This window comes from Neofelis nebulosa, chromosome 11 (assembly GCF_028018385.1).
Source record: "Neofelis nebulosa isolate mNeoNeb1 chromosome 11, mNeoNeb1.pri, whole genome shotgun sequence".
Taxonomy (NCBI): domain Eukaryota; kingdom Metazoa; phylum Chordata; class Mammalia; order Carnivora; family Felidae; genus Neofelis; species Neofelis nebulosa.
Genome location: NC_080792.1, coordinates 90,929,514 through 90,954,980, shown reverse-complemented (window position 1 = coordinate 90,954,980; position 25,467 = coordinate 90,929,514). Strand labels below are relative to the sequence as shown.

Genomic DNA, 25,467 nt, shown 5'->3' with positions numbered 1-25,467 from the left:
ACCCAGGCGACCCCAAAAGGAGTTTATTTAAAGTCCACAACGTTCCCCATCGATTATTTAGATTTTCAATCTGGGTTCTGCCTCGTTTCAGCACACAGTCGTGGCTGTGGCCCCACGCTGTTGTGCAAAGCCAAGGCTGCTTGTAATTGAAACAAAGCAGGATTATTAAATTCCATTTGCAGACCGCCGCCTGTCCGAGGCTTTGGCAAAAGGCCCACTATTTCTCTATTAAAAATGGAAATTAGCAAATATTGGAGAATTGTTTAAAAAGACCGTAGAATCCAAATGAGACTCTGTTGTTGACCTAATCAAAAAGGTTGAAAGAGAACTAAAAGGAAGTAATTTCCTATGTAAATCAATTTTACTTAACACAGTTTTGTGCCCTGTGTAAACTCATCACACACAAGGGGATCTGTGTGTTGCACCCTGGGAAGCCCTCGGCCTTCACGGCTCTCTCTCCTCCTACAGACCTCGACTTCCCGGCCACCACGGCCCTCGTCGAGCATCAGAGCCTCCGGGAGCCCGCAGCAGACCAGCTCACGCCTGCGCTGTAGGTTTTCATGACTCCTCTGCTTGCCCGTCAGAGCGCTTGCCACAGCAGTGACCGCACAACCACGTGTGTCCTTGGCCGTCTCACGCTGGTCTTCCCTGTATGGACGTAGCTCCTTATTCCCCTCGCTGTCCCCCGGGCCTAGCTGTGGGTCCGGCATCCGGTCAGTGCTCATTAAGTACTCGTGGAATATCGTTGGATGAAGTACTGCTTCGGAATACTGCAGAAAATGATATGTTCCCTGAAAATGTTCACGCAGCAAAGCTATCATTAGTCCACAGTGAGCCCTGTGCAAATTGGAAAACAGTGCCTCTTGGGGCGCCTGGGTGGCTCAGGTCATGATCTCGCAGTTCGTTGAGTTTGAGCCCCGCGTCGGGCTCTGTGCTGACAGTTCAGAGCCTGGAGCCTGCTTCACATTCTGTGTCTCCCTCTCTCTCTGCTTCTTCCCTGCTCATGCTCTCTCTCTCTCTCTCTCTCTCTCTCGCTCTCGCTCTCTCTCTCTCTCTCAAAAATAAATAAACATTACAAAAAAAAAAAAAAAAGAAAGAGAAAGAAAACAGTGCCTCCTTCTTCCCCCAGAAAGTTATCATAATATACCCATACATCATAATGGGTTAGAATAAGGCACTTCACTGCCATCTGCTATATGACTGTCCTACTAAGTCCCTGAACCTACATGTCTAAGGTGTGAATGATACTGCCTTGGGCATGCCCGTGTGCAGTGCACAACCTGTACAGCCTTACGCAGTAGTCTTGAGTGCAGTCAGGCACGTTTAAGTTGGGTGGCTACTTGGTAGGACCCGAGCCTGGATCTTCCCCTGCAGCTGGCCTAGAATATCATGTGCCCGTCATCCCCTATACAGTAACCAGAGTGGCTTTATCAACAAATACATTCCAGAATCTAAAACTAAAGAAAGGGATTTCAAATTTTATTTTATTTTTTTAAAAAAAATTTTTTTTAAGTTGATTTTTGAGAGAGTGAGGACAGAGTGCAAGCAGGGGTGGGTCAGAGAGAGAGGGAGACACAGAATCCGAAGCAGGCTCCAGGCTCTGAGCTGTCAGCACAGAGCCTGATGCGGGGCTCGAACCCACGGACCACGAGATCGTGACCTGAGCCGAAGTCGGACGCCCAACTGACTGAGCCACCTAGGCGCCCCTCAAATAAAACTCTAAAATTAAATTAAGAAAATAATACAACGAAAACACTGAAACTAGTGATCTACAAGTTTACACACATTGTGAAGTTAAGCCGTGGTCCAAAAACCAGACACGAGGAATCTTACAGAGAAAGCAAACAGTGGCATTTTAAGAAAAGGGAGGGGGCTCCATGTGGGAGAGTGAGGAGGGGGCCTGGGGGTGTGTGGGTTTTGATCCTCCTTCAACGTGACTGATTACCTCACACAAGAACCCTCTGGTTTTGTCTAGAATATGGCTCTCAAACATGGTGTAAGACCAAGTCGTTAACGGCACAACAAAGCACCGTGTGGCCTCCTCTGTCCTCCCCAAACCTCAGAGCAGAGGCCCGCCCTCTCTGGCTCCGCCGAGAAGAAATCCAGCCACCACCCAGGGGAGAGCAGGGACCTCCAGGCTGCCCCCCGACCATCGCCTGCGTGAACCCCGGGAAAGAACACAAGCCATATCCTTCTCCCTTCATGTGGGAAGCTGAAACTCTCCCACATTTGCATCAGGAGCTGGCGCAAGGCATCGAATACAATCACATGACCTAATAATGTAATCATAATTTTCTCCTCGTCTTCATCTGCGAAGGAAATTACCCAGATTGTGTTATCGGAGAGTGTCTTAAACGGGCTGGAGTGTTCCCATATAATGCACAGTGATGGGAGCTATTACAGAGAGGAGTTCAAGAGAAATTGAGAGATGATTTCTTCTTTGCACGTAGGAGGCTGGGGCAAGAGACAAAAAAAGAAAGCCTTTGTCCTCTTGGGGCAATTCCTGCTGTCAGCCCGGGCCGTCAGGCATGGCACGCATTTCTGCTTGCCCTTTTGTGATCCCGCCACGGCTGTGAAAAGGACACGCCAGGATGCCCTCTGGCCCCGAGCACCCCAGCCGCCCGCCCGGGATGAAGGCCCCTGGCCCAGCCGCCCCGGCTGCCCGGCCACTGCATGAGTGGTCGCAAATGACAGTCGTTTCGAGCCACTGAATTCTGGGATGCTTTTATTATGCACCAGGAGCAAACCAATCCAACGGTAAAATGAAAAAAGCAAAAGTAAAAATATGATCATCATCTTGTTAAAATCAAGATAGATGCGGAGCAAGGAAGCTGGAAACAGAAGTGTCAAAATGTGTCTCCAGGCAGTGGAAGGAAAGATTCGTTTTAGTTTCTTCTTTATAAACGTCTGTGTTTAACAAATTTTCTACAATGGGAAAAAAAATATTTGAAAAATGAAATTGTTTGCCTGACTCAATTTCCTCATCACTTGTACGGAGGAAACAGGAGAGGTTTCACTTTATGCTAGAAAAGCAGATGAGTGAGAAGGAAATATCATCAGGGCTTGCTTTCTGCCCCCACCCGACCTCCAGTCTACCTGCCAGACCTTTCTCCAAGACACAAAGCAATAAAATGAGGCCAAGGTACTTAAAAGGGCTGTTGGAAGAATTGTGCATTACAAATGTGTACCAAAAGGCCATTTAATGCTAAGTTAAATCAGAGTAGCTCGGCATCACGGTGTGAGGCCTAAGAATCCACATCAAAAACAAAGAGGGGGGGAAGCCTGGGTGGCTCAGTCGTTGAGCATCCGACTTCAGCTCAGGTCATGATCTCACTGTTCGTGGGTTCGGGCCCCGCGTCGGCCTCTGTGCTGACAGCTCAGAGCCTGGAGCCTGCTTCGGAGTCTGTGTCTCCCTCTCTCTCTGCCCATCCCCCGCTTGTGCTCTGTCTCTCTCTGTCTCTCAAAAATAAATAAATAAATGTAAAAAAAATTAAAAAAAAAAAAAGACTCCGCATTTTAAACCAGTCCCCTCAAGATGCTAAGGCTGGAGTCAGAACCTGCAGTCGATCTAAATTCTCCAGAGTTCCAAAACGATGGTGTTATTACTTTTAGGTACGTGTTGCTTTCTAACAAGCTGATAGAAAATTATTATTCTTTCATTCACTGAGAAGAGGAGTGCCCTGCCCTGTCCCTCTGGCGGACCCCACTGGAAAACCCCCACATCACGGCGGCTGACAAAGGACAGGTGTTTGCAGGGTCCAACTCCAAGATGACAAAGCAGGGAGAGAAGGGCGGAGGTGCGATCAACTGACAACGGGCACGGGGCTTGTTAAAAGCTCTCGAAGGTTGGAGAGCATCTGTACCTAGGATTTCCCTTCAGACCCCACAACACTATTTATGGTGTTCTTTTGCTCCCCCTGTTCTGGGCATTCTCCATCCGGGCTCAATGATCCACTAACCCGTCTGAAAAGGTTTGCTAAGTGGTTGCAACGGTTGATTTTCCCAGAGTCTGAATGTTCGGGGAGGTGGGGGGGGGGGGGGGGAAGGAAATGAAAACAGAGGAGCCCAGTAACGTGTTTCACATCACACAGCAAAATAGGAATGAACTAGAAAATAAAATTTGTCTCCCAGGCTGGTGCTGAAGCCTTTCCATCATATCTGTTTCCTCTGCGCATGAGAGACTCTAAAAAGCGTTGTGCTGTGTCCCCACGGAGCAGAGAGCGTTGAAATTCGTTGTCAAGGAAGGGACTGCCAGCTGGTTCCCGCCTTCACACCTCCATCCAGCAGAAGGAAGACAGTGTGCCCTGCCTCCACTGTGGAGAAGTCAACCTCCCCCTGGTTCCACAGCAGTGTCTGAAAGGGAGATGCTTCCTGAGCCCTCAGAGGGTGAGTGGGTCCCCCAGAGCCGGGAGGCAGACTCACCGGGGAATCTCAGCCTTCTAGAATCCGGGAGATCCACCTGATAAACGCCTGGTAGCTGTTCCAGCTCACTGCTTGTCATCCCCACGAGCATAATTTCGCCCCAGGATGATCAACAATGCTCACAAGTGCTGATAGTGACATTTGCAAACGGAGCCAATCATTTATTCTTAGAAACTTCCTCAGGGCTAACCATTTCCTGTAGCCTGTAGGCAACTGTAAAGAGGGTGTCTGACGGCAATAACAGTTACTTTCTTCCAAATTCGTAGTGAAGGTGATTGGAGGGAGTGGGGGGCACCTGGGTGGCTCGGTCAGTTAAGCGTCCGACTTCAGCTCGGGTCATGATCTCACAGTTCGTGGGTTCGGGCCCCGCGTCAGGCTCTGTGCTGACAGCTCGGAGCCTGGAGCCCGATTTGGATTCTGTGTCTCTCTCTCTCTGCCCCTCCCCTGCTTGCTCTCTCTTTCTCAAAAAATGAATAAACATTAAAAAAAACTGACTTGAAATCGATCAGAACCCCCAAACTATTTTCTCTCAGGGCAGCACAAGGAACCAGCTGGGGGCTCCCCATTGCCCACACAGCAGCCAGACTTCCGGGTTATTTCTAAAACATGAATCAGATCAGATCCCCTGCTGAAGCTCTCCCGTGACTTCCTGCAGTTCACAGAAAATCCAAACGCGTCCTCTGACCTCGTCTTGTGCCACGCTCCACATCACGCTCGGGGTGACCCACTGTTAGTGGGTCAGGAAATCAACTTAGTGGACCCCAACAGGCGTTGTTTTATTGCAGCGTAACTGACAAATACAAACGGTGTTATTTAAGGCGTACACGTGGTGTGTTTAGATATGTACACAATGTGGCACGATGAACACAATCGCACAGATTCACCGTTGTGTGTGTGTGGGGGGGGGGGAGGGGATAACACTTAAGATCCACCTTGTCAGCACACTTCAAGCGTACAATACAGTCAACTGTCATTGTTAACTACGGTCATCGTGCCATACGTTAGATCTCCAGAACTAAATCTCACATTACAGTAGTGAAGATACGGAAACAACCTGAATATCCATCTCTGGATGGATGGATAATGAAATGTGATATATATGTATATGTAATCACGTGTATGTGTGATATTATATATATATATATATATATATATATATCGCGCATATATAAACATTTATAAATTATACATATTATACACACACACACACACACACACATATACACCCACATATACCTACACACACATACACACACACACACACACACATATACCCACAAACACAAAGGGATATTCAGCCTTCAAAAAGAAGGAAGTTCCGCCATTTGCAACCACACAGGAGAACCCTGAGGGCATGATGCTAAATGAAATAAGCCAGACACAGAACAACAGATACTGTGTGATCTCACTTCTGTGTGGAAACTAAAATACTGGAACTCAACAGAGTCACAGAACAGAGCGGTGGTCTACAAGTGTTTTTGAAATTAACAAAATGGCGAGTGGTCATCCCTTCATAGCTATTAGGAGGAATCGTCAACAGCCAAATATTTCCAGATGGGTGCCCTTATCTGACACCTAACAAGATGGCATTTCCTGGAGCCCCAGGGGTTGGACAGAGCCTTGTCACTGTCACGAGCATAGAGTTGTGACAGCAACTGGCATGTGACACCGTCGAACCAGAGCAATTAATTGCCAGGACAAGACTCTCCAATTATTTCTCTTGCTGCTACAGTAACTGGCCGGGGCCAAGAGACTGGCCAAGTCCCCAAAATGAGTTCCCAGAATAAGGATCATGCCAAGCCACTAGACCAGAGGTCAGAAAGCTTTTTCTGGAAACGCTTTGCAGGATACATATGTTTTCTGTCACATACGCTTCTTCATTTTTCTTTCACTCTTAGAACATAACACATTCTTAGCTTCTGTGCTCTGCAGAAACAAGCCACTGGCTAGGTCTGATCTGTGTGCTACAGTTTGCCAAACCCTGGCCCAAACAATCTATGAGCTGCCTGGCACAAGCAAAAAATAAATCTGTGTTATTTTAAGCCCCTGAGAGATGAGACATGATTTCTTTTTTTTTAACATTTATTTATTTTTGAAAGGCAGAGAGAGGCAAGGAATGAATGGGGGGGGGGGGGGCCGAGAGAGAGAGAGAGAGAGAGAGAGAGACACAGAAACAGAAGCAGGCTCCAGGCTCCGAGCTATCAGCACAGAGCCCAACGCGGGGCTCGAACTCACGGACCGTGAGATCATGACCTGAACGGAAGTCGGCCGCTTAACCGACTGAGCCACCCAGGTGCCCCGAGACATGATTTCTAAAGCAGCATAACCCTACCTATCCTAACACGATAAAATAAAATAGAACAGAAGAGACAAACGTCACAGCACATCACGCATAGTAAGGGCAAATATCATTTTTTTTTTTTTAATTTTTTTTTTCAACGTTTTTTTTTTATTTATTTTTGGGACAGAGAGAGACAGAGCATGAACGGGGGAGGGGCAGAGAGAGAGGGAGACACAGAATTGGAAACAGGCTCCAGGCTCCGAGCCGTCAGCCCAGAGCCCGACGCGGGGCTCGAACTCACGGACCGCGAGATCGTGACCTGGCTGAAGTCGGACGCTTAACCGACTGCGCCACCCAGGCGCCCCGCAAATATCATTTTTATTAAACTTTCAGTTTTATATATAGATGTGCATGATGCCTGGGTTTTGATGTCAAACGGTCCCAATGTTTATGGAATGGGTCGTAAATCCCCTCCCTGAGGGCCATGGCTGAACAGTTCCTGTAAGCCAGTCCTCCCTTGCTCTCGACCACAGCACCTCATCATGTTGTTCACAGCACTCAACGTGGGTTTTGTTTACCTCTTTGTTTCTTTGCATTTGCTTGGTCTGTTCCCCGCCTCCCGCCACCGCCCCCCCCCGACAAGACTGTCTGTGCCTGAGGCCAGAAGCCGTGTCCACGACTTGCATCACTGAATACCCTGCACCTGCCTGGGGTATAACAGACTTTCCATTAATATCTGAATGCATAAATGAACAGGTACTTCCTTCACACACACATAGGGTCTCTGGGTAGGGAAGGGATACAGAGACCCAAGGAGGGCACACTTCCAAATGGAAAGTTCCTTTCTAAGAAGCCCTGACATGTGCAGGAAGCCCAGGGAGACAGAGACAGAGGGGGCTGGATGGCTGTCAGAGAGGCAGCTGGGGGACAGTGGTCACACAGCCTCCCCCCAAATCCAGACATCCCCGGTGCGTAAGGGGATGATGTCTGCCAACTCCCCAGGATTGCACGCGGCCGTCCACGCTTGTCTCTGAGAGGCTGAAAAGCACAAAATGCTAAGAGCACAGGGACAGCGTTTTATTTATGCCCAGATGCTGATTCCACACAATACCTACATTTCTAGAGCACCCTGTTGAAATTCCAAAGCATTTGCTTACATTTTAAAATCTCTTTGTGTAATCTTAGAAGACCTGTAAAACCAGTATCCTTGTCTCTTTTTTGCAGGCAAGAACACTGAAACCAGGTTCCCTGTTTGCACAGAGTCCCGCAGCTGTGGGGTCACCTAGCTGAGCAAGGAGCCCCCGTTTCTGACCCCACCGCAGGGCTTTTCACCAGCTGTGGTGAAACGTCTCTAATTCCCCCTTGGCTCATGGCTTCTGGGTTGAGCTTCCCTCCCACCTTCTCCTGATTTATCAATTCCCTACCTGGTTTACGGGCCTATTTGATCATTTCATTCATTTGGAAAGGTGGGTTTATCAATGAGGTATTCTATTGGTTCTAGGTGGGGTTTTTTTGTGTGTGTTTTCTTTTGTTTTTAAAACAGCTTTATTTAAGTATAACTGATATACAAAAAACCCGTCCCTATTTAACGTATACAAGTTGGTGGGTCTGAACATACACAGGCACCCATAAAACCATCATCACAACCAAGGTAATGAACGTATCCTTCATTTCGAGAAGTTTCCTCCCACAGTTTCTTCGTGTTTGGTCATAAGATCTCTTGGTTTGAGATCTCCCCTCTTAACAAGTTCTTCCGTGTACGATACCATGATGTTAACTGTGGGCACGATGTTGTGCAGCACATCTCTAAAGCTATTTCCACCTGTGCAACTGAAACTTTATGTCTGCGGAACAGCACCTCGCCACTCTCCCCTCCGCCACCCTGGCAACCACCACCCTCCTCTCCGCCTCGATGAGGGTGACCCTGCCGGGCTCCGCATACACACGGAATCACGCGGTATTTAGCCTTCCGTATCTGGCTTATTTCACGGAGCATCATGCCCTCCAGGTTCACCCACAGTGGTGCCCACGGCAGGGTTTTCTTTCTTTCTCAAGGTGGGAGACTATTCCACTGTATAGACACGCGCATTTTCGACGCCCATTCACCCATGGGGCGACGTTGAGGTTGTTTCCAACCTTGACTCCTATGAACAATGCTAAGCTGAACAAGGAGTGCCGATATCTCTTCGAGATTCTGTTTGATGTTTTTGTTATTCGGACTTCTCCTCTCTGGGTTCCGTCACTTAACGCCTTATCCCCTGATGCCAGGGTCTTCCTTTCAGATAAAAAGATGATTATTTAACAGGCTGAAACCCAACCACGTGGCCAAGGCATCACTCACTACTGCAGCTATCTCTACAGGGAAGGCCAGGAGGGAAAGGGGGGAAGGGGGAGAGGTGGCAGACCTCCCCCCGAGGCCACAGCACCCCTTCCCTGGGGCTGCTCCAAAGGCCCGGCTCCTGGTCTCAGAAGAGAACCAGCAGCTTCTCCAGCTGGGTCTCAATAAATAAATGAAGGTAAGGGTAGCTCCACCCAAGGGTGTCAGTGGCTTCGCTTGGTCTTTGACGTGGGACGGAATACTTCCTCCTCCATGAAAGAACCTTCCCCCCAAAGCAGGAGAATTCTCCCCCTTGGATGGAAGGTCACTGCTGCCTTCATCGATGCCAAGAACTGAGTCTCCCTCACCCGTCCCGGCTCCCACCGTGGAGTCCAGCACACGGGCCCTCCATCGGGTGTGTGGAAGGAAGGACTGGCCACCTGTCCCCAAAATCTGAACGGCACTCCCCAGTTCACCAAGCATTTCAGGACTTCTGGTCCAACACAGCGGCTGACCACTTGGTTTATCTCATTTCTCCCCCCGGGACCTCATTAAACTGAGACTAAAGGAATAAAAAGTGGAAAGCCCTCAACAAAAAGGGGACTTTGGTGATCAAAGATCAGACCCATCCTTTCTGGAACTGTGATGAAGTAAGGGGGGTACTTAAAGGAGGATGTGAAGAATGGATTAGCATTGGAGTGAGGCGTCAGCTTCTGCAAATGTGACAAATTTAAGCACAAAAATATATGTAAAACTAATAAATATCTAAGCAGAGGAAAGTGGGAAGGAGTCCAAGGGTACCGTTCACGCATCTGTCAAAGAAGGGAGTCAGTTAATACCAGCACTGTCTTCAGTGACAGAAAATTCTTTATCTGTGCTAATAAGGTCACCACCAGCTCCACGTGGCTTTCTGGCACTTGAAACGCGGCTAGTGCAACTGAGGAACTGAATCTTAATGGTATTTAATGTCAGTTAATGTTAATTTAAATAACCACATGTGACCAATGGCCGCCACATTGGACAGCTCAGACGCTGTCCTGTGTCAGAGAGGTATGTGCACACCCACGTTCACAGCAGCGTTATTCACAACCGCTAAGGTAGGGAAACAACCTAAACGGTCAATGGATGAGCCGACAAATAAAATGTGATATATAGGAATAGATAGACGAACACTAGTCATCTTTTAAAAAGAAGGAAGCCCGGCCATTCGGAGCAACATGGATGAACCTGGAGGACATCATGCGACGTGAAATAAGCCAGACCCAGAAAGACAAACACTGATCTCATTTTTGCGTGGAATCTAAAAGAGCTGAATGCGTAGAAACACACAATGATGTTTGCCAGGGGGTGGGGGCTGCAGGAAACGGGGAGATGTGGGTCAAGGGCACAAAGTCTCAGTTATGAATAAGATGGGTGAATGCTGGGGATCTAGTGGGCAGGACGGACTTCAGTTAGCGATACTGTGTTGTATACTTGAAAGTTGCTAAGGGGGTACATCCTAGGTGGTCTCGCCACACGCACGCACGTACGCAGAAAATGGTGACTACGTGAGGTCCCTGCTACTAACTAGCTTGATTGTGGTAATCGTTCCACGATGTATGTGTACCTCAGAACATCACCCTGTATACCATCAATGCCCACAATTTTTATTTGTCACTTATGTCCCAATAATCTGACAACACAAATAAATAAAATAAGTAAATAAGTAAATACAAACATATAAATAAATGAAACAGTATAATAATAGACATAAGGTGGAGCTCCAGTCAGTGACTCGTTTCGCCTGGAACTTTCCGCCGGGCCACAGCGAGGTGTTTCAACGATCAGCGTATCTTGTAGTGATTGGTTTTTGAAGCTCAGACATTTCACATTGGATTCACTGCCTTCTGTTAAGTCTAAGCAAAACGGGAAACTTAGCACTTGAGAAAGTAGCGGCGCACGGAGGATGACGTCATTGTTAGAAAGCACGAGGTCGCCTGCCGTCCACTCGTCCGGCCATCTCTGTGCAGGGTCGTGGACTTAGATGTGGAGTGACGCGTCTAGAATGTCAGCGAAGGCCCTGCCGGGGCTGCCGGGATTCTGAGGTTTCCTGGAGGCCTTTGGAATGTTTACAGCGAGCATGCGTCCTTTTCCCCGACAACCATGGAGCAGGGCCTCCATCCAGCGGCAGGGCGGGGGTGGGGCTGGCGGAGGGAGGCCACACCTTTCCGGGCTGACAGGTGCCCCACGGCAGGGGTCGCGCTGAGCTCGGGGTGGGGCTGCGGGGGGCGCCTTCCTGGCTCCCACTTGGCCCCCGGGGGACGGGGGGTGGGGCAAGGGCTTGAGGAGGCAGGTAGGTAGGTAGGTAGGTGGGAAGAAGACTGCGCAGGGGCAGGTGTGCAGGGACCTTCCAGGGGGAGGGGAGCGCGGGGCAGGTGTGGCCACAAGCTGGTCTGCGCGCGCCATCTAGTGGGCGCCCCGGGGACGGTCGGTTTGGGCAGGAGCCGCTGGAGCCAATCAGAATCGCCGTCTTGCCGGTTGTGAAATCAAGGCCCTTTGGGGAGAGGTGTGCAGGGCTCCGCGCCAAGCTATGCAAAAAAAAAAAAAAAAAAAAAAAAAAAAAAAGGAGGGGGGAGTGCATTGCCACATTTCCTGCGCGTTTCCCTCTGGGGTGCGCGGGGAGGGCAGGGGCCTAAGGATTCTTTACAGCCGCATCTAATCCAACTGGTCAGTGACCCTGGCCCCCTGGTTACAGAGTACTTTCAAAGTCACCACTACTCTTAAGGGTCCCCCCTTTAAGGGCACTGGTATGCTGAAGAGAAGCGGCGGTTAACGTTCACTGGGCCCATGTCATGGGACAAACCCCGGACATATATCATTGCCGCCCACAGCCTGGATGAGGCTATCCTAGGGGGAATTATATTGTCCTTTTGCAGATGAGATGACGGAGGTTCACGAAGGTGGGCTGTGTTGAAGATCACAAAGCTTAAGGAAGGGGTGAGGCAGGTCTGAACTGAGACAGCCCGACTTTGCGTAGGTGCGCACGTCTCCCCGTCTCCCTGGCTGCAGACATGACGCTGTCCCTTCGCTGACCAGCACGCAGGTGGGCGGAGTCCTCGCGGGTGAGGCCTCTGGTGTGTCATTTCCAAGCAGGGAACCCCAGTCCTGGTGGAGGCACCTGCAAGGCCCGCGCTCCCAGGGACTTGCATATCCGTCACTCAAACAGCCCAGTTCACACGTGGACAGTAAAGGAGACTTTTCTTTCCAGAAAGAAAACTATGTTCTCCGAATACAGCCTCCTGACGATTTTACCACCTTTAAGGGGTGTGTGTAAAACAGAAGCAAATAAAACCCTTCACATAATTGCTCTCAATTTTGTCATTCGGGGCTCATCACCCAACAAAACAGAACAATTCCCGAGAAGAAGTCGTTGATGGATGTTCCGCTCGGCGGAGAGGTCTTCGTGAGATAGGTTATAAATATTAATGGTACTGACAGAGCCTTAAAAACGTGTCCTGTGGCAACCAAAGAGCCCAGAACTCGTTATTCCTCTGACGGACAGTCACCAGTTTTTTCCTGGACTTGCTTACTGGGTCTATCTTTCCTGTTCACCTTCAGAAATTATCCAGCAGCAAAGGTTTGCCAAAAAGACGTAGGTCAACCGAACTAAACGTCTTAATGGGTTTTTTCCCTTCTCCTTTTCCACTTAGCTGACTCCGGTTCACTCTCCAAGAGCAATCCTTTTGATGTTATTATTTTTTTTATTTATCTATTTTGAGAGAGAGACAGAGAGCGTGAGCAGAGGAGGGACAGAGAGACGCAGAATCCGAAGCGGGTTCCAGGCTCCCAGCAGTCAGCACAGAGCCCAACGCGGGGCTCGAACCCAACGCGGGCCTCACATGAACTGTGAGATCATGACCTGAGCCGGAGTCAGACGCTCAACCGACTGAGCCACCTGGGCGCCCCCTATATTGTTATTTGTTTTTAATGCAAGTTAGGAAATGACATAACATCTCAATCCAATGATGGGGCCACTGGGGCGACAGGCTTACTGAATGCGCTCCCTGGCATCACGCCCTGGAAACATGCGAGCCGCGGACAGGTGACCTGTGTCTGGCACATTAGAAGTGTTCATACAGCGGCACTTACAAAGCGCGTGGCTTTAATCTCATCCGACAAAGATGGTTATTTCTGGTCATTTGGAAAGTGTACCCACTGGACACACATTCTCCTTGACAATTTAAAATTGCTCCTTTCAGCGGTGACTGCGTCGGATCAATCAAGTGAAACCGTGTGTATATAACCAAGGTAACAGCTACTTGCAGAACATCTTGCTCTTTCTTGTATATACAAGAACCTAAAAGAACGGCAGTAGGTTTATTCCAGATAGCGACTGCCAAACGTGCTGTCACCAACGGGTAAGGATGCTAACAAATTTGTTTTGGGGGAAGGAGGAGAGGCCCAGGGGGCCTCCTGGATGGACTTGTGAGGTCAGGAGTCGACAGAAAGGCTTTTCAGTCTCATCCTTGTTCTGGTAAAGGGAGTCCGGTCAACAGGACTCAACACACTGGCTCAGTGACCAAAGATCTCCCAGCCCTGTAAGCCACCATCCAGACGTCCGCTCTGGCTAGAGGTGTAGACGGGGTGGGACGGGTCTGCGCCCAATGGCATCCAGATACAGGTACGTTGGCAAATCCGGGGTATATATGTAGCTACTCACTCTTCCTGCACCTGCGATGGGTTAGTGTCCCCGGGCAATTCATGCCCACTGGAATCTCAGAAGGTGACCTTGTTTGGAAGGAGGGTCTTTGCAGATGTAATGAGTTAACACGAAGCCGTACTGGATGAGGGTGGGCCCTGAATCCAATGACTGGGGTCCTCATAAGGAGAGGACACAGAGAGGCACACACAGCCAGCCCTGTGGTGCAGAGGCAGGGAGTGGGCGTGATGTGGCCACAAGCTCAGGGATGCCTGCAGCCACAGGTAACGAAGGATCCAGAACCCTGGAGCCTTCAGAGGGAGCGTGGCCCTGCTGACATCTTACTTTCGGAGGTCTGGCCTCCAGAACTAAGAAAGTAGTTACCATCTGGTTGGCGGTGATTAGTTATGGCCCCAGGAAAAGAAGCACCCAAGACGGACTACTGACTGATCGCCGCCCTCACTCCTGCCTCAACACGGCAGTGTTCGGGCATACGACCATTTGGCACATGATATAAACCCACTTCCCACCCCCAAACCAGATGGAGTTTTGTAGGATGCACCACAGTAACAAAAAGAAGAGTGGGGGGGGGGGGGGGGAGAAATGGAAACCATGTAAGTATTCATCAGTAGGGAAATGAACTATGGAATAGCCCACCACAGAATACTACAGAGCAGTTTTAAAAAATGGATGAGGCGACTCCATTCGCACGGGCATGCAAAAGCCTCCAAGACATATTGTTGGCTGTGAAGAATGTGATACGGAGCACAACACCCTTTGTTTTAAAACACAGCCACGCACGAAACAACACTGCGTATTTTCTGCAGCTGCATACGTGGGTCTGAACGCAGCCCCGGTTCCGGATGAGAAACAGAAAATGATAAGCCTTAGTGAACTCGGGGGAGGGGGGTTGGAATGGGGTGGTCACACTTACGCCTGACCTGGAATGTTTCGGGAGGATGCAGTCAAGCACTATTAGATCTTATGTTTTAAGTTTGAAACCAAAGACAAAGGACGAGAAAAAGACTCACTCACAAGCCTTCACAACCTTCTGAACTGCCCTCCCACTTAAGACCTCCCAAAGCCATGACAGACCCCCCGAGGGGCCACGGATGCCTGCTGGACCTTCCTGCGGGCCAATGCGACCGTGCTCAGAGCCGGCTCAGGGCTGGGGGCTCTGAGGACGTGGGTCGCCCCTCCGAAGCCCAGCCATCTACAGTGCAGATAGGCAAGGGACAGATACTGACACCAGGGAGGGAGACAGATTCCTTCCTTCCACGACAGGACACAAGGGCTTCACGAGATTTAAGTCTCCCCACCCGTTGCTTCTGGCGTGCCATCAGACACGATCAGCCCAAGAAAATAAAGAGGCTTCAACGTGGCAAGTGGAGTAAGCCACAGCCACTGGCCCACGCACGCTTACAGCAAGGGAGGGGCCCGGTAGCCCGAGCCAACAGATCAGACAAGAGCAGTTCCATGGCTTGGCCTGGGGAGGGAGGTGGCCTGTGCCCTCCCTCCCGTGGGAGCAAGAGCCAGCGTCCCCGAGCATGAAGGAGGAGAAGGGCAAAGGAAAACGGGGTTCTCAGAAACGGAGTCCCCCGGCCCCCCAGCCCCAAGCTAGACTGGGAGCGCGTCTGTGGTCCCTCTCTGCTCTGAAGGCCTCCACCGTGATGACGCCTCTCTAGACATCACACCTGTGCCTCGTCCCATCCAACGACGTCGAAACAGCCCCGTGCCAGAAATCCCCTGTGTTCCCTACACCGTGCACCACTGTTCTAAACTCCTGCTGTTGACGGGCGGTCTCATGCCAGGCTCTATCCCGGACAGTTGCCACACGTGACTTCACCACAGTTCTGGGCCGATTGCGCCCATGAGGGGACTGAGTCAGGGCAGGTGAGTCACTCGCCCAGCGTCATGTGGCTGCTAAGAGTCAGAGCCGGGATTTGAACACAGCTCTGAGTCTGCTTACCGGTGTGTTCCTCGGGGATCTGAGTTTGCCATCCACTCAAATCGTTTTGAAACTGCTGCTGGTCTGGGTTACCGCTGAAAAAAAGAAGTGTCCCCAGCTCCACGTCTGTTGTGACTGTCGCTGATACACTCCTGGTCCAAATCCAAGCTAGGCACGGATCCTGGACAGAGGCAAAGGCTGGGACCTCCGTGCCCAGGGCCCCACCTTTCCAGGCTTCCTTGCGGCCCCAGAGGAACAGGCAGGGAGCAGACAGTGGGTGCTCCCTACTCTGGAGACCACGGATCCTCATTCCAGCCTGGGGAACCCCTCTCTCTCTGCCCCCCTCTTCCTACATTCAAAGGCATCCCACCCTCCCCCACTCTACTCCCAATGTTTGGAGGGACTGAGATGGGGGTCTATTTACAGAAGACAAAAAAAACCCAAAAAACAAAAAAAGCCACCATCATCTTCTCAGAGAGAATTTCCCTGCATCTGAGCCGACATCTGAATGAATGCGTGACAGGTCAAGGGCTGAAGGAAAAGGATTCCAGTTGGAAGAGGAGCCCAGGCAAAGGTCCTGGGGTAGAGAAGGCTTTGGAGTGAGCGAGGTGAGGTCTGAGCGGGGGCTGCGCTTTGGATACCCCAGTGAGGAGGGAGAATCACACTGCACGAGTTCTGAGCAGCCGCCGGAGGGCTCTGGACAGGAGTTTGCAGGGTCTAAAGTGTGTAAGCAGAGAGCTCTGTGTGTACATGGACAGTAGGTTGCACGGCGTCGAGGGCAGAGGCAGAAGATGAGGCAGCCACCCAAGAGGGGGCCTGGGGGGGTGGGGAGCAGGGGGGTGGGGCTGCAGCGCAGACACTGAGCGGGGGCACATCCCTGCACTCAGCACACTGTACTGAGCCCGTCTGTGCGTACCCCCGCCTCACCCCCCAGGTCTCCCGGAGGGCAGAGACCAGCACTTGAGTGTTCCTGGGTGTGTGTGTGCATACATGCATGTGTGTGCACATATGTGTGTGCACACACGTGTCTACATCCGCGTGTGCACGTGCATGTGTGCCTACATGCGTGTGTGCATGTGTGTATGTGTGCACACGTGTCTACAAGGGTTTGAGCACATGTGTGTGCACGTGTCTACATGTGCTGCACACGTGTTCATATGCACACGTGTCTACATGCATGTACATGTGCATGTGTGTGCACACGTGTGTACATGCGCATATGCATGTGCACAGACGTGTCTACATCTGTGTGTGTGCGCGTGTATATGTGCGCTCATTGCCTACATGTGTATGTGTGCACACTTGTCTACATGTATGTTTACGCACGTGTGTGCACACGTGTCTACATCTGTGTGTGTGCGTGTGTGCGCACGTGTATGAATGTGTGTGTTTCTTTCCCCCTCCAATGTCATGGACCCCTGAATCCTAACAACAGGCACCTGCTGCAGACCCCAGGTTATGAGCCCTGGATCCTCCTCTGTGTGCAATGGGACGTCACTGGATGCTTTTAAAAGTGGGATGAGTGAGAAAGGGCAACACGGTCTGGTTTATGTTGCAAAAACCAGCAGCGAAGTAACACCGAGTTAGGCCGTGGAGTGCGCCCTCTGACCAAAGCTGACCAGGTGCCATCTGCCATCCGATGGTGGGCTGCGTGCTGGGCGACAGAGCTGACGAACAACCACGCTGGCCTCTGGGCTCCAGGACCTCACAGCCTCGCGGGGTGGGTGGAGATATGAACAGATAACCCCAAATGTGACCCTGCTCGGGCCCCAGAACCTGGGAATATGGAGCATAAAGGGGTTTCAGACGTGATCCAGTGAAGGATCCTGAGATGGGGAGGTTGTCCTAGGTTACCCCGATGGCCCAGTGTCACCGCAGCGTCCTTGGAAGTGAAAGAGGGACGTGGGAGGGTCAGAGTCCAAGGAGATGCGGTGATAGAAACGGACCTCAGAGTGACGTGGGGCCCTGAGGCAAGGAATGTGGTGGCCTCTAGAAACTGGAAACGGGCAAAGATCGGATCTTCCCCATGTGCCTCCAGAAGGAACACAGTCCTGCTGATGCTTTGATTTTTGTCCCGTAGACCCAGTACGGAATTTCCAACTTCGGGAATCGTAAGATGAATTTGTGTTGTTTAAAGGCCCTAAGTTTGTGGTAATTTGCCATAGGAGTTACAGGAGAGGAGCACAGATGCCAAGAACAGGGCCTGGGCACCAGGAGGCCCGTGCAATGTTAGCTGTTCCAGAAAGGCCCACAGGAGCGGCCCTGCCTTCCTCCCCAGCTCTTCCCCCACCCCCTTCTCCGAGGTCCTGAAACACGCCAAGCCTCATTCTGCTGCACGATGCCCACTGCTCCCTCTCGGGGCAAACACCAGGCCCTTGGAAAGATGTTTTCCTGATCTTCCTGAGGCCTCTGACTCTGCCCAGCCTCTCTGTTCCACTACCATCAGAAGTTTGTCACCACCCGAAATGACGGAACGGGCTCAGCACCCTGCTGTCCCGGAAGGTGAGCACCACGAGAGCTGGGGCTCTGTTTGTCACCACTGGCTAGAACACACAAGAAGGAAAGAAGTATTTGAGCCCCGGTCTCGTAAAGTCTCGGGCCAATACAGCTGAAAAGGAATCTGATGATCTGTTGCTTTTTTTTCCCATGCGGAATAATGTACCCAGTTGCCTAGAAACTCACCAATCGTGTTCACTGTTTTATGCCAACCTTGTTGAAAGATAATGTGTTTTCATCTGCCTGCGCAGAGCTCATTTTTTAGTTTTAAGAATTGTGGCTGAAGAGTGGACTCCAGCCCTGCACGCCAAGCTACCCCTGGAAATAAATCTCTAAGCTCAAAGCTCAGTAATTGGACGGAATGCCGGAGAGAAGTGAAGGGGAGGGAAGAAAAGACTGAGCGGAGGAAGACAGACAGAAAACCTGTGCTTTCATAAAGCAAAGAAACAGGCACTGAGTTAGCATTTCCCAGGCACGGAGGGGACAGCAAAAAGACTATTTTTAAGTTGTAGATTTTAAAGATGATGCAGAAAACATCATTATTACCCTGGGTTATGACACTCTTCTTTTTAGACTGCCCTTTTTAAGATGGGATTTTTGAAAGTTTTGACCATCTGTGCTGTTCTGCTAGAAATGGAAATATCAAGTCACAAATGGTTTCCAACTCCAAAATTTCCATCAATTCCATGCTCCCCCTTTCCGGGTACCAAAACATAATGAATACAGAACACAGTGTACCCTAAATAAATGTCTGTTGTATAGCGATTGACCAGATGGATGGATGGATGGATGGATGGATGGATGGATGGATGGATGGAAGGAAGGACAGATGGACAGAAGGACAAATGGAGGGATGGATGGGCAGATGGACAAATAGATGGGCAAAAGGATGGATGGACAGATGGACAGATGGATGGATGGATGAAAAGGACAGATGGACAGATGGATGGAAAGATGGGTGGATGGATGGGAAAAGGGATGGCTGGCTGGCTGGCTGGCTGGCTGGCTGGTTGGCTAGATGGATAGGTGGCTGGGTGGGTGGATGGATGGATGGATGGATGGATGGATGGATGGATGGATGGATGGGCGGATGGATAGATGGATGGATGGATGGATGGATGGATGGATGGATGGATGGATGGACGGATGGACAGATGGATATATGGATGGATGGAAAGGGGGATGGATGGGTACATCACCACTGCCACTGTTCTTTTGCGAGCCCTCCTGCCTGGATCACTGCACTGGGGCCTGCCCTGGCTTCTATGGCTGGGGTCTGTCAGTTCTATCAGGCATCCCCCAAAGCTGAAAATTTACCTCCATGAAGTAGTGATTGGCTCATCACCCAAAAGGTGCCCACAGTGTCCAATGCTACCCAGGGTCACGCAACTGTAGTAGCAAAGTTCTAAATCATAAGCCTGGGGTTGCCTTGCAGGGTAACAGTCCCCCTCAGAAGGGGCTGTGAGACTGGGTACAGTCCCCACTGACTGCCCACCCAGCAGTCTTCCCTCCTCTCCTCCCTGTCACAGCTGAGTCCCAGGTCCCATCTCTGCACCATGGCCATATCTGACTCATGAAATCAAACTCTTGCTTTCCTCCAGGAGGAGAACCCACCACCTGCCCTGAGACCGAACCTCTGTTTGGCCTTCCCGCAAAGTTTGACAGATAGGACTGCATGTGGCCAGAGCGCATAATGGCCATGATGAAAATACGGATGACTAAATATTACAGAGTGCTTACAACGTGCCAGGCCAACGTGCTAACACCGTCCCTGCAGGATTTCACTGAATCCTCCCAAAACTCTATAAGGCAGGAAATACCATTTCACAGACGAGGAAACAGTTTCACAGACGTGACGTACCCACGATAACAAAGCTAACAGTTCAAATTTCAGTCTAGAAAGGTTCACCCAATAGCCTGTACTCTTGAGCAAAATGTTTCACTGCCAACTCCCTGAAAGGTGGAAATGATTGACGTTTTCCCAGGATGTACATCACCCCAGCAAAGCAACAGGGTAACAAAGCTGGAAAGGTAGAGAGTCACTAACTCTACACAAGAGTTGAAGGTGCTTGAGTCCTCCTGGGTTGCTTTCCAACTGCATACGTGACCTTTCCATTTGCCTGGATGTCGTAAGCATGTTCGTATTTGTTGGATCTCAGTCCGCGTAACACCGCTGTGCGATACACGGGACTGGGATTCTAACTTGGAAATTCACAGGTGAGAAATGAAAGCAAAGACAAGTTAACTGACCCCAGGAGGCCACAGGGAGAAGGAGAGGCCAGCTGGGCTCTGCCCTCAGGTCTCTTCCAGCCCCAGGGGTTGGAGGAAGCCAACAGCCCCAGCCCCTGGGGGGTCCATATCCTCCAGAAGGAAAGGCTTTGTGTGTAAACGAAGATCGCCAGGCCTGTGGTGGCTCTCCTGTGGGATCCTCTGAAACAGCAGAGTGCGGAGTGCTTTCCTGATGGCAGAAAAGCAGTGTCCCCAGGGGCGGGGAGCTGTCAGAGGTGGTGGGTTGGCTGGGGTTGACACTGAGGTCCAGAAAGCTGCTCGGAAAGCAGCCTGGGGAGGCAACAGAAGAACGAATCGTTTGGGGCGCCTGGGTGGCGCAGTCGGTTAAGCGTCCGACTTCAGCCAGGTCACGATCTCGCGGTCTGTGAGTTCGAGCCCCGCGTCAGGCTCTGGGCTGATGGCTCGGAGCCTGGAGCCTGTTTCCGATTCTGTGTCTCTCTCTCTCTCTGCCCCTCCCCTGTTCATGCTCTGTCTCTCTCTGTCCCAAAAAAATAAATAAAAAACGTTGAAAAAAATTTAAAAAAGAAGAACGAATCGTGAGAAGAAGGACGGAGAGCTCGGGGTACACAGCCTGAGGAGGACCAGAAAGGGGAGACTGGTGTCCCATACCAGGGAGAGTGGGAGGAAAATTAACACCCCCCAAGGATGCCCACGTCATAACCCCCGGAACCGATGGGTATGTTACTTTGCACAGCAAGAGGGAACGTGAAGGCTCTCGAGATGAGCTTTTCCTGACTCATATCCAAGAGAACCCAATGTCATCACAAGGGTCCTTATGAGGGACAGAGGGACGCAAGAGGCTCCAAAAGGAGACATAATGACAGAAGCAGGGGTCTGAGCGGTACGGAGCCAGGAGCCAAGGGATGCGGGCGGCCTCGGGGAGCTGGAAAGGGCAGCGAATGGACCCGCCTCCCTCCCAGCCTCGAGAAGGACGCAGTCTTGCTGACACGTTGATTGTAGCCCAGGGAGACCCACGTCAGACTCTGGCCTGCAGACTATAAGACAGTGACCTTGTGTTGCTTTAAGCCATTAAGTCTGGAATGATTTGTTACAGCGGCAAAAGAGAATTAACACGGCAAATGAGAGCTCCAGCCGGTGGACTTGGGTTCCGATGGTAAATACAACCATTCGTTCCCTTGTTGAGCAAATGCCGTACGTGGGGCACCATGCACCGTGCTGAGAAAATGTCTGGTGGTCGGAGCAAACATGGTCCCTCCCATCAAGCAGCTCGTGACCAGTATCTGCTTAGCAATCTACTGCTGCCCAGCTCCAATGTGCCCCTCATCACCTGCTCTGTGAAAATGGATCTGAGTCCTTAACACTTTTCCTTCGCCGAAAGGCAAGGTGTGGAGCTTTGCCCGTAAGGGTGCCAGAGAGACGCTGCAGAGGGAAAGGGTTTGCTTTCTGATTGTGGCGCTCTCTCTGCGGGCCGCTGCCGTGCCCACGCCGTGACTTCTCTGGCACAGGTGGCTGCCTTCATGGGCAGCTCCTGCGGCACCCGGCAGCCCCCAGCTCTGCCCAGCATCCACCTTGAGTGCCTTGACAGCAAGTGCCTCCGAGGAGACGCGTCCCTGTAAAGTGCAGTCCTCGAAATTCCAGCGAGTTCCACCGGTCGGCCACCTCAGCAATATCTCCACATTCAGTGAGCCGTGACTGTACCCTCTCTCCGATAAGGTCTGGATCTCAGGGTGGGGGGAACCTCTTCCTTGGGCACGCGCTCTCAGCCCTCGGGCGGGGGGTACTCCTGATGCCTTCCATCCAGACGTTCTTGAGCGTTCTCTTCACTTCTCACTAAGCAACCCCTCGTTTTCCAGTCCTTGTCAGAATTAATAACTCTTTAAATCAAACTTTCCCTGTTCAAATTCTTTCTCCTGATCGGAGCCAGGCCAAGACAGATGTGCACAAACATATAAATAAGCATGAAATGCAGACAGTGGTGCAATCTACAAGAGACAAGTCAGCAAGAATATAAGGACGGAACTAAGTTGGTCTGAGCGGCCGGGAGAGGCCTCTCCAAGGTGACCTTTAAGGTGAAAAGAGACGAGAAACCAGCCAGTGGAGCATTCTGGCTGGGCCTGGGACTCGGCATGGCTGGGTTCTGAGCGCACAGGCTTCTGGTGAACAGGACACATTTGGACATCAGAGTCACATCGTGCGATAAAACCAGAGTCGGCGTCCGTTCCCCGGACGGGCTCTGGTTCCTTAGGTGACCCAGCCCCGGTGCCCTGCCTCCAGCCTGGGGTGGGGGAGCCCTCACTCCTGCCAGGCTTCCCGACTCTCTTCTGTTCTGTGTCTGGCTTCTTATCTGTCCTAATTCCCGCGTACCCGAGGGCTTGCACTGAAATGACTCTGTCTGAACTAGGAAAGTGGTTTCTGCTTCCAGGTACAACCCCATACAATAACAAGGCCATTTTGTTCATGCCTGTGGACAAGTCTCATCGCACCTTTACATCATGCAGCAGTTGTCCAGGGTTAGTGGCCACTGAGAAGGAAGAAAAGAGGTGGAGAGGAGGAGGGGGTTTGGGGGAGGAAGGGAGGGGGAGGGAAGGAGAAAGGAAGGGGAGGGGGGAGGGGAAGGAAGAAAGGAGGGGGGAGGAGGAGAAGGGAGGAGGGACCGGAGGAGTGTGGGGAGGAGAGGTGGGAGAGAGAAGGGGAGGAGAAAGGGGAGGGGCGGGGGAGGAGAAGAGGGGAAAGGAGGGGGAGGGGCAGGGGAAAGGAGAAGGAAGGGGTGGGGAAAGGAGGAGGATGGGGGAGGAGGGAGGAGGAGGGGAAGGTAGGGGAGGGGGGAGGGGAGAGAAGAGGGAGGGGAGGGGCCTGGCAGGAAGGGAGAAAGGGAAGGAGCACACAGAAGGTACTTCCCTGCTAAGCAAGTAGGCAGAACCACCCCCACGCCCCCACCCCCACCCCGAAGGCCACCCCTTGGCAGTTGTGGGTTTGGAGAGCAGCTCAAACAACCGATTTCAAAAAGATGAACTACCAACCTCGGTCCCACCATCCCACTGCAAACTTTCCTAAATAGCTCTGGTCCCCTGGGGTCATTTTGAAGCGGCTCCTCACAGTGATTTAAGAGATTGCGATACAAAACACCACTCAAGGATCCAACGCTTTCCTGACAAAAGGAATTAAAGCCCAAAAGCAAGAAACCTTCCCTAAGTAAAGATTGACCAGATGGGGAGCAACGTGCAGCATCTCATAGTCAGAGACATGCCTCCACCCCCCCACCCCCGACCCCCCCACCCTCCCCCACCACGCCCCACCCCCGGTGCTGAGCCCAGGCACCTGTCAGGAAGACACAGGGTCACGGAGGCTGGCCCCTGCAGAGACGGTCAAAGCCCACCTGCTTTTCCTGATCTGCCAAGTTCTTCCTTCCTGTGTGGGTTTCACCATCTCCTTCTCTTCCCCTCCCCCTGACTCTGTCCTGTCCCCGTGAGGGACACCCCACTCAGCCAAGAGCCATCAGTGAGGTCTTCAGGCATCATGAGAGAGGCTGTCACCACAGCCAAAGAGCATTTGAGCGTCTGTAGCAAAGGTCCATCAGGAAAGGTTATCCCAAGAGACGAGACTAATATCTCCTGAAGCCCAGAATGACAGAATAATTGTCCCCGCGCCCAGGTACTCTGCTCAGAAGGGTAGTTCCGGCAAGATGCTAAACTCAAGTTCTGGCCAAGGATGCGTCGTTGCAACTGCGCCAACACAGCCCTACAGCAGTCGTAAACGACGCATCACCATCCATCACTTGGCTGTGTTCTGACGCAACTTTTTCCACAGACACAGGCAGCAGACTGGATGTGGTCTGTGGGCTGCACTCGGCCAACCAGGAGTCTATCTCCCTGCCTGGTTCCAGCCTCCTTTCCGGCTCCTCTCCGAAGCGGCACCTGCCCATCAGAGGAGAGCATGACGCCCTCCCTTGAAATTCCGTCCTCAGAAGCAATGGGAGGCTGCGGGATCCCCTACAAGCATAGCGCAAACTTGTAAGGACTCGGCGTAAAGATGCAACCCAACCTCAGCCAGACCTAGGTCGATCTGGAGAATCGGAACGGCCTCCTTCTGCCTTAAAATCTACATCCATCGATGTCTGCCCCTTTGCAGGGCCATTTCCCGCTGGTTGTGGCTCTGCCCCAAAACCACCATGCAGATCGTTGCTCATGGGGGTAAACTCCATCAGGCTAACTTTCAAGAATCAGATGAGCCCAGTAGCCTGGATTAAAGCATGGGGTTCTTTCACCAGCATTCGTTTCCAGCACATATGAACTGTCTGAGGCATCGTTCTAGGTGCTGGGGTCACAGACAGGGACACGACTGACCAGAACCCTACCTCCACGGATCTCACCTTGCAGGGAGGACACGGGTAGTGAGCCCTGCACCTCCAACACCCATGATATCTATGAAGGAGGTGAAACAGTGTGGTGACGTGGGCAGACAGTGACACAAAGGGGGACAGAGAGCCAGTTCTGGCCAACGTGGCTGGGGAAGGGTGCATCTCTGAACAGTCAAGTTGAAGAGAAGGAGCCAGGCTTGGGGAGACTTTGGGAAAGTGTTCCGGGCACAGACGAGAGTAAGAACACAGATACAGAATTGCAGAATTAATTGGAGGATGCAGGGTTTCGTTTACAAGGATCTTAACCCTGGTATCCAACTTGAGTATGAATGACAGAAGCACCCACAGATTGCCCTAGAATATCTGGGTGTTGACCCCCACATTTTGGTCCCAGACAGGAAGGCCAAAGCAATGCAGAATCTTTCGTGTTCCACTGAACATTTCCGGTGTGGAAAAGGGTATTAGGAATGCAGCGTTCCCCAGGGATTGATCATCCCTGTGGCCCACTGGCACTGTCCTTTTTACATTCTGGAACCTCATGCGTGACCCTGTGCTCTGGTGTGTGGTCCCCGAGTCTGGTTGAGAAGGCAGCTTCAACCAAAGTCAGAGGAAAAATCTGGTCACTCCAGGCCAGGCACAGAAACACAACAGGTTCTGTGGCCTTCAGGACCTTATACAGGCCCAGTTGGTCAGATCCTAACAAGGCTCCTTCAGTCCA

General features: G+C 51.4%; 1 protein-coding gene and 1 long non-coding RNA gene across 2 annotated transcripts in view; one reads left to right on the top strand and one right to left on the bottom strand.

Moving 5' to 3' along the window:
- TMEM132B (transmembrane protein 132B) overlaps positions 1 to 25,467 on the bottom strand; it is a 371,909-nt gene that overhangs the window by 70,456 nt on the left and 275,986 nt on the right. The gene's annotated exons all lie outside the window — the stretch shown is intronic.
- LOC131489489 (uncharacterized) lies at positions 11,635 to 12,362 on the top strand. Its single transcript, XR_009250595.1, has 2 exons — positions 11,635 to 12,102; positions 12,268 to 12,362. It is a non-coding gene; the product is annotated as an uncharacterized LOC131489489 (long non-coding RNA).